This window comes from Ochotona princeps, chromosome 19, assembly GCF_030435755.1.
Source record: "Ochotona princeps isolate mOchPri1 chromosome 19, mOchPri1.hap1, whole genome shotgun sequence".
NCBI lineage: Eukaryota > Metazoa > Chordata > Mammalia > Lagomorpha > Ochotonidae > Ochotona > Ochotona princeps.
In genome coordinates this window covers 46,030,037-46,039,902 of record NC_080850.1, presented here as the reverse complement: position 1 = coordinate 46,039,902, position 9,866 = coordinate 46,030,037, and positions in this window count along the sequence as shown.

The window sequence follows — 9,866 nt, the reverse complement described above, 5'->3', positions numbered from 1 at the left end:
GGACTGATTCAGTAATCTCAAAAAACAAACAAACAAACAAACAAAACACCCAATTCATTGCGACTAAGAACTCAGAGGCAGGCTGCTCATGGCTGTGAAGTTGGAAATGTGGCGCGAGAAGCGTCTGATCATGGAGTTGACACATCTGCCCCAGGTAACCTAGCAAGGAAGGATCACAGCTGGGGCTTGGTGCCATGCTCCGCTGCTAACAAACACCATATGTTTTCCATTACAACACATTACTCTTAATTAGCAAGTGTGTGTATGGCAAAAAAAAAAAAAAAAAAAAGTGGTACTCTTCTGCTTCTCCTCAGCCACAGGACAGGGATTCTCCCTGTGCTGGACCAGAACTAAGAGACTCCTGGACAATTCCAGCAGTGGACAGAGACCCTCGCTGCTTCAATGGACAGGCGGAGACAACAGAGCAGTTTTTCTCCTCAGCACTGTCCAGTCAACCTGGCAAACTTTTTGTTGCTTTGAACTATTCTTAGAGTGCTGGAGCTCCTTGGGTCTGCCCTGGCAACCCTTTAGGGATCATTTCCTTTTTTCTATATGGACATTGGGCATCTTAATTTATAGACTGCTGCTTTGAACAAAAGCTCTTCCATTCATTTTTATATTCTCATCTTACAGGAATTCACCACATTGCAGGAATTACATAAGAAAAAAAGAGAAAGAGATGGCAAAAACTAAAGGAGTTTAATGCTTATTTGAATAGATAATGTGTGGAATCCAAAAGAAAGAAGAGTCAAATGTGTTTCAGAGTAACCTACGCAAAGCAGAAATTTCAAGACCCCTTGGATAAGTGAAGCTTCCTGGGCATTCTAATCGGTCCCACAGAGCATAGGGCAAGTACGAAGAAAGAGCTCATTAGGTAATCGCCAAAGACAGAGCATCGCCAGCTCCAGTCTTCCAGGAATCCAGCAGTGGGCTCACTTCTCAGCCTTGTGGCTATGACCAAGTGTAGAAGCCAAGCCAGGGAACTGGCTGCAAGTCAATGCCTCTGCCTTGGATGTGCAGATCTGGCTGTTGTAAATTAATCTGCAGTTTCCATTTTTGAGCCTCCTACTTACCATGAGTTTCTGGTAAACAGGACAAAATTTAGGTCCAGCAGCCAATGAAATTTCCTAAAAACTTACTGGACACTAATGCCAAGAGTCGGCAGCAAGGCAATAGGGTGCACTTCTTCCCTTCATCAGAGGAAAGCAGGGGCAGGAGCTCCAGTAAGATCCTCTCCAGCTCCTCCCATGAATTTGATGAATTCTCGCCCATTGTCATGCCATCCTGTCTGGGTTTTTAGCTCATTGGACCTTATACATCAGAGTATATGGACTTCCAAGCTACAGGCAGGAGTAGTTGTGTCTCTCCTTTGATGCTCTGAACCTGTTTGATTTTGGAAGGAATGCAGACTCGCTTTTAGAAAATGGTAGACGCCCACATGAGATGATACACAGTGGAATACATGAAAAATATAGTGATGTATAAGGCAATTAGGAGCAAAATCTGGAAAATAATAAGCAGGCAAGTAGCCCTCTCCTGAAAGAAAATTAAACCTTTATCAATACAGCTTATTCAGGAAAGATACAAACATACTTTAGGAGCTTTGCAGATAAGTAAAATTAAAAGATAAGCTTACTGTGATATAAAAAAATGTTTCAGACCTATGCATAGTTTCTTTATAGTATGCACTTTCCAGAAACTTTTGGAACACCCTTCTAATTCACAGAATAGTGAGCAAATTTGCATTGAAGACTACATTTTTTAACTGGCTAACTGTTATTTTCTATTAAAATGCAAGCAGGGCTGATACTTTGTTGGTATGTTAGGCATCTAAGATTTAGAGAAGATAGAGATACATTACAGATGCTACTTGTTTTTCTTGTCATCTTTCTGTTCCGTCATTTGTTTCTCATTGAACTGCGTAATTGGTGTCCAGTGTTTGTTCTCCGTCTTGGCAATTTCTAAATTCTTCTGAAGAAGTTGGCCCATGTGAACTTCCCCGCCCTTTCCTTTCCCTGCTTTTGCAAAGCAGAATGAGTCGTTTCCAGAGAGAAAACACAAGCAGAAAGCAAAGAAAGTACACTGACTCAATCCTGATGCCCTAACAATTTTCTAAAATTTTTCATTGCTACCAGCAAGTCTCTTATAACCAGGAATCTAGGTTTTTCAAAGGTGGAAACAGATTTTGCCAGAATAAAAAAATACCCCACTGCTGTGTTCTATGTAAGTTGAGATAATTTGAGGCTAATTTTTAAGCTGCCCCCAAACATAAGAGACAACAATATTTAAAAGAAAAATCAGTATTCTTTCCTCGTGGTGGAGTAACATGATTCGTCAATCTACTTACAATAAGTGTGCATAATTTTAAAATTGGGGGAAGAGGAAGCAGCAAAATGATTTTTAAAACAAAAACTGTCTTCAGCAAAGATTTACACACATTTTTGCCTTTAGTGCAACAGTTCCCACAAAGCAGAGCTAAACCTCTACTGGATTGTAAAAATGCATGCTTCTGCTGAATTTAATTTCTGGCATTTACAACGGATCGACTTCAAGGAGAAAAAACAACTCAATTTTGCCTTTGAGAAACAAAGCATGCTTTTCTCTACAGACAAGATGAATGTTATAAAAGCCAACTGTTTTAACAGATAACTGGAGCTCATCATAAGGAAACAAAATGCTGAGAACTCAGAGACAACTTGGGGTGTTTTCAAAGCCAGGAAGCATTTGTAACAGACAGTTAAGGAGGATCTCCTGAAGTCTAACTTACATTACGAATCTTTTCAGTGAAAATAAACTTTGCCTGGGATCAGAGAAACGATTCATTTAATTATTTTCTAGGTATTTGGATATATAATGATCAGCTCTGACCTCTGCAATGATAACACAGATAAACACTCAATAAAATGATGCCACAGTAGTTTAAATTTCAGCAAATTTTCAAAGCATTAAGCCAGAGCCAATGTCCTTTGAAGCTGGGATGATTCCAATTAACCTTTGTCCCCTCAGATCTGAAAAGCCTTCACTGGAAAAATGTGCCTTCAATAAATTTGAAGAAAGACATACTTTGATAATCTTCAAAATGGTTCAGGTTTTGGAATTCAAGGACAGGAAGCCAATAATGCTGGCTTGACATATGTGTATTGGATTTGTATCAATGAGAAAGAAAGCTCTAAACACAGGGAACATCCCTTTTGGTTGGTCTGCTTGTAATTTTAAAACTAAAATATCCCTGCAAAACAAGCCCAAGACCAGAAGTTCTCATGTCATATTTTCCTGGGTTCCTAATTCTGGAAGCACCAAGGCTACATTTGCTGAAAACAGTTTGGAAATAAAAACAGAAGACGGTCAAGACGGTCAGCTCAGTCATGTCTGCTGCCCCACGCTGGGCACAATGCCAATCTCAGCTGTGGGGTCACATCTTAATGTCCCCAAACTAACCTGGGGAAGAGGGCTATGGGAGGGAGGAGTCTGGACCTAACAGTAGCAGCAGTAGCTCAAAAACATTAAGTATTAGGCCCTGCACGAGAAGTACCTAATATAGCCCTCCTGGTCGGTCCAGAAAGTGAGTACCAGCCTTTATCATGCCAATTTCACGGAGGAAGAAACCACGGCAGAGAAGTTGTGGTGAGCCTATTAGGTTAGACAATTCATTAATAGCACAACACAATCCAAACCTAAATTTGTCTGGAACCGAAGTCAAACACTCCATTGGCTAACAATCCAATCACTCAAGACATTCTACACAATGTCAAAACTTTTCTGAAAACAGAAACTGTGCGATATTGTGCTGTGAAAGCTAGAGTGTAGATATTCCTCTGACACCTAGCTTCCTGATTTCATACCACTGGTTCCCTGGCCCTGTTGTTAATTGGATGGCACATGCATGGTTTGCATGGAGATGGACAGGCAGCTCTGTCTTTTACCGCAGGCGTTCCTTAGAACTGCCTGGGTCAACCTAAAATGCACTGAATTATTACACATCTTGGGCCACTGAACTCTCTCACAGATGAGGAAGACAAGGGGTGTGGCTGACTTAATGTCGCTCAGATCCCTGGCCAAGTTAGTGGGACCTCTTAGGCCAGTGGCCCTCCACTGTTTTTCTTGAGCTGAGCTGACTTCCTTGCTGAAGTTCAGTTGCCCTGGACATTCTTCTACACATACTAAACTGATAAATATTGAGCCAATATTTTCAAGTGAAGATACCTGTGTAATACACAGCTGTATTTGAGTGTATTTGAGGATGGTTCAAAAGTTCATGGAAAAGGAATTAAAAGTTCGGGTTTTTTTTTTTTTTTTAGTTTTAAAATCCTCAGGGGTTTTTTATGTATATTTCCATGAATTTTTTTTCATGAGCCATTTTACACTGAATACACTTCTCTTGTAATTTCAGTTTATTTTACACATATGATTGAATTCCCCTCACCCCACAGGTAGCTCTGTAGTATGCTACTGTATATTTTAGTGTAGCATCTCTAAGAAGGCCTGATCCTGGTTTTAGGAGACATGACTCTTTTGCCAAATTCTTACTTAAGTTAGAACCTATCGATACTGTGGTTGTCATTGACAGTCTTCTTCAGACGTTTCAGCTTTGCTTTGTAAGCATTGTAGCCTGTGCTTTCTTACGCCTTGGGATTATATGTGCTAAGGAATTCATTTTGGACAGAGAAACGTGAGTGGTAAGTGGCCCTCTTGAGAAAAGTTCATGGTGCAAGGCTGGTTCCTCCAGCCTCCTGTTCCTTTGGTGAGTGAACTGTTCTGTGAGCCTTCTGCTGGAGACGAGGTCATACCCAACAGCCTGCGTGGAGGAGAAAGAACAACACAAGCCCGAGGGCAGGAGCTGTTGCCACCAAGAAAGCACCCTGTCTTGACTATGCCCACATTTAGAGTGGTAAGTCATGACTCACCTTCAGACTCTGAGTCACCTGCGCTCTGGGCAGGTGTTCTCTAGTGACGGTGGTGAGGGGGTTACCACAAATTTCTTCCAAACTATTTCTAGACTCTTCATGGAGATCACAAGAGCATGCCAGCCAAGCCTATCACCCAGGTGCCAAGTTGTCATTATCGAAGGCTTAGAATGTGCAGTGTCAACAGACATGTACACATGCCACAGAGATAGAAACCTTACTCCACAGTCCAACACAGCAGCCAGGAGTTCCATATGATCAATGAGCATATGTTGCTGATGCAACTGAGAAAGTGAGCTGTCAATTTTATTTAATTTTAGTTGATGTCATTTACATAACCACAAGTGACTAACAGCTACTGTATTGAGCAATACAAGCTTAAGTGGTTTCTTCCAAATGAATAAAGGTAGTTTCAAGGTCAGAAGCCAAGGATAGTTTCCTTACAATCTCAGCTTATTGTACAAGATTCTTAATCATGTAGCTCAAGTGAGCTCCAGTTCTGGTGGATTTACAAAGAGAAACCGTCTATCTTCTCATAGAGCTACTTTAGGCACAAACTTTCTAGAACTATGCACTAACATCCAAGGCAGCTCACTATTCTTTACCCAGGCAGTTATTTAAGTCTGTGCTCTAGGTGTGTCTGTTCCTGATTATATGAAGAAACTGTGGCTTTCTGTATTTTACCATAAGCCTTGACACAGAGGTAGTAGCTGACTCTGTATCACTTAAAAGGAATTTTCTAGAATTCTCATCTATGCTTTATTCATACCAACACAAGACCTATTCTGTTTTTCCATCTTCTTACTTCAGCTCGCAGACCTTGCTACAATTACACAGTGAAAAGTATAAGATTACTGCACAGAGACATAATAGATCCAAATTCGTTCTGAAATATTAAAGAAATTTCAGCCTCTTGGCTTGGACCTGGGGCAATCCAATCTGTCATGGACATTTAGGAACTAGGGATTAAAAGATCTCAGTCACTCTCTCTCACTTCCTCCATCCCTCTCTCCCTCTGTTTTATAAACACATAAAACTCTTAAGAAACAAGAGCGACAGCTGGCATTCCAGTGATGTGGTATTGATGAGAAGAGCGGTAGAAGGTGGCTCCGCTGGTCCTGAGTGACAGAATAGCTCATTCCTCGGCATTTGACATGTGTTCAGGTTCTTCTAGTTCTAGCTCTAACATCCCCAAGATGTAGCTTCAGCTTGTGTCCTCATTTTATAGCCTTCCAAAATCACAGAGCTAATAGATGATCAAAGTGGGGTCAAAATCAGGCAGTGAGCCTACACTATGGTTCTCTGGGTAAAACAGACAGTGAACTAAGACCCCAAGAAATAGGTTTTTGTGTGTACTGGGAATTTGCTTCACAAAATTTAGCAAGAAATAGAACTTCTCAAAGTTCATCCCTTTATAGAAAAAATGATTTGTTCTAGATGTCCTCTAAGCCAGTTAGAAGAAAAAAGAAGTGTGAGTTATAGATTCTACTCCATGCTAAAATCCTATTTAGGCCCTGGGAATATTACCTACTGTGCATCTCCTAGCCTATAACATTGTCTACAAAATGGTGCCAATATTGCCATTTTATTGATTTGTTGTAAGGATTAAATGAAATCAACCACCAAAACACCTGGCAACAGGCCTGACAGTATAAAAACTCATAAATTATAGTTTTCCTTCTCCCTTTCAGAACTAATATCCCAGTGTTCATGGTGAAACTAGCCACATAAAATACTGCTGAGCCTCTGAGCAAGCACTAATTAACTAGCAATGCTCCCTGTGATTCCTGGATGATCGGGCCATGGTGTACAAACACGAGCCATTATCTTCTCTTCTGTTCTGACAGAGGTTGCACCACACCAGCGCAGAAATGTCAAGGTACAGCCATGTAAAAGAAGGGAAGAAAGCTCTTTGCCTCATAGCAATGAAGTCTTAATACCCAAACTAGAAATCTAGAAATGTGACACCTGTGGTATAATGAAGAAACAGACAAATGATGAATTTTCACTATAACAGCACAAAAATTACTTCTGATTTGTAAACATTAAAAGATCTGGGGACTAATCTTCACTGAAGACCTGGAGGAAAGTCAATGGAAACACAATGACTGGTACGTGGCAGCTGGAAGTGATGTAAGAATGCCGTGGTAGCAGGGTAACCATTTAGAAATCATTGATTCACACGTATATTCTTGCAGAAATACATCTATAAAGATGAAAGGAAGTTCCTTCAAGAAAGTGTTGGCAAACATGGCTATGTTTTTAAAAAGGAAATGTTTAGCAGCTTTAACACATTAATAAAAAGACAAAGTTGATCACAGAAAACATGTAAAAATGTGTCCATCTTATCAGATTTCCAGAAAACTGTGTAGAGAAATCGGCAACTGAGCTTATCATTTATACAGGAAACTAAAGTTTTTTGTTTTTTTGTTTTTTTTTTAAAGATTTTATTGTTATTGGAAAGCCGGATATACAGAGAGGAGGAGAGACAGAGAGGAAGATCTTCCGTCGGATGTTTCACTCCCCAAGTGAGCCGCAACGGGCCGGTGCGCGCCGATCCGATGCCGGGAACCAGGAACCTCTTCCGGGTCTCCCACTCGGGTGCAGGATCCCAAAGCTTTGGGCCGTCCTCGACTGCTTTCCCAGGCCACAAGCAGGGAGCTGGATGGGAAGTGGAGCTGCCGGGATTAGAACCGGCGCCCATATGGGATCCCGGCGCGTTCAAGGCGAGGACTTTAGCTGCTAGGCCACGCCGCCGGGCCCAGGAAACTAAAGTTTACAACAACCAAAGCTATTTATAAAAAAGAAGAGCGAAGTAGGGAGATTTGTTCTGCCATTTTTCAGCAGTTGCATAAGCTACAGCCATGAAGACAACTCGGAGCAAAGAGAAACGTTCAGCTCACTGGAACAGAGTCAGACGTAGGCCTGTACATCTGTGACCAGTGGATTTGGGACAAAAATGCTGAAGTATACCAGGGAGAAACAGAAAGTTTTCTCAACCAATTATACTGATGCCATTGGATATCTGACAGGAAAAACCAATGAGCACTAACTCATGCCTCACCCTCAAAATAAAGCATTAACCTGGAGTTGAGTAGTGAAATAGACAGAGAGTGCTAATTACAAAACTTCTAGAAAAAAAAAAATAGAGGAAAACTTCTGGATTTTGTGAAGAAAATATTTCTTAGTAGAATACAGAAAGTATAAAACAGGAAAGAAAAAAAATGACCCATGTTTTATGAATAAATAAATAAATATTTTGGCATTCAAAAACACAATTAAGAAAGGAAAGCTTGGGTGCTGTTTTGATTCAACAGCTCACATGCAGATTAGGCTGTCCACACCCCATGCTGGACTCCCTGCGCTCAGTTCCAGCTCTAGCCCGGCCCAGTCTCCAGCCAGCACAGACCCTGCCAGGCAGCAGTTAGGCCATGGTGTGAACAGTGGGGCTCCTGTCACTCACACGACCTGCATCAAGGCTTCGGTTCCCAGGCTCAACCCAGCCCTGGCCTGGGCAACGGGGACACTGGGACGGCGAACTTGCAGATGGGAGTTCTCAGGTTCTCATGTCAATAAGTTTTAAAATGTTTACACACACACACACACACACACACACACAAAAGTGAAAAAGTCATACTGATTTACCTCTTCACCCTCTTACTTATTATAAACTATTATATTTGTATAAGGAAGATCTTCATAGCAATTCAGATTTGATGGTTACGGACACTCCTTGTCTCTGCCTATGTTCCCGAGAAACAGTAGACTTTTTTCTGGGCGGTGTGTACGTGTGTGACTCACTGCTTGTGGAATTCTATATTTAGTTGGGGGTTAAGCTTGTGATGGTAAAAGAAATTCAAAATATATCATTAGAAGAAAATAAGAAGAAGAAAAATTAGAGGAAAATAAGAAAGGAATAAAGAGGAGATATGGGAGCCTGGAAGTGAGGGGAAAGCAGAATGTAACATTAGGCTGTCACAACTATGTACAGGCACATCAAGGACTTTTGTTCCCTTACACAAATTTTAAAAACTGGCTAAAAAGGAACTGTGAGAGGAAACATTAAATCCATAAAATAACCTAGATATTATAATTAGGAATTGACTGATTATACAACATATAATAAAGTACTAACTTTTCTTTTTCGATTTAATTGTTATTATTTTCCATGATACAGCTGTGTGGTACTATCTGGTTTTCTGAAAAGCACCCAATCCAATATTTTCCTAGACACAACATCTTAAAAAGGCACAGCACAGAGCAGAGTGTGGGATAACTGTTTTCTTATTAAGTTTTCTTCAAAAGCATGCATGCACCAGGGATATGGACATGCATAATTTTTGTCACAGAAAATGCACAAGCTGTTTGACACTGTTAAGGGATTATTTTGGGGAAAAGGATTGGTTTAAGACAGAATGACTTCTTTTTTTATATACCTCACATTTTCAGTGTGATTTAAGTTTTGTCTTGAAAATGTTTTACTCTCATATATCAACATCAATTATTTCAGAAGTAAGACATTGTTCTTAGTCTTTTTTATGTTTTACATGCAAAAACACTACATTTTGAAACTATAGCAATGTTTAATGAGTTATTAAAGTTTATGATGCCAGATATTTGGATAGGCTCTTAAGCAAGATGAAGTTAGTTGACTTTCCTAAGTAATGCCGCAGAGATATCTAACATTGACCACATACCCATCCCAAACTCCGATACACAGTAAGGACTATCTTGGCATTACAAGCTCATACTCCAGTGTCCCAGGCTTGTGTGGTCCTGCGTCCAAGTCTGAAGCTAGCCATCCATGAGGCCATTCTAACATTCTATTAAGACCAACATTTAAGTCAAACACGAAAGCTCTATAAATCCCATGACACACCCACATCTCCTTCTTAGAACTATGTTTAAGGAGCCTACTTGGAAAACGTGGGCAGTCTTCTTCAACAATGGTTCTACACTAAA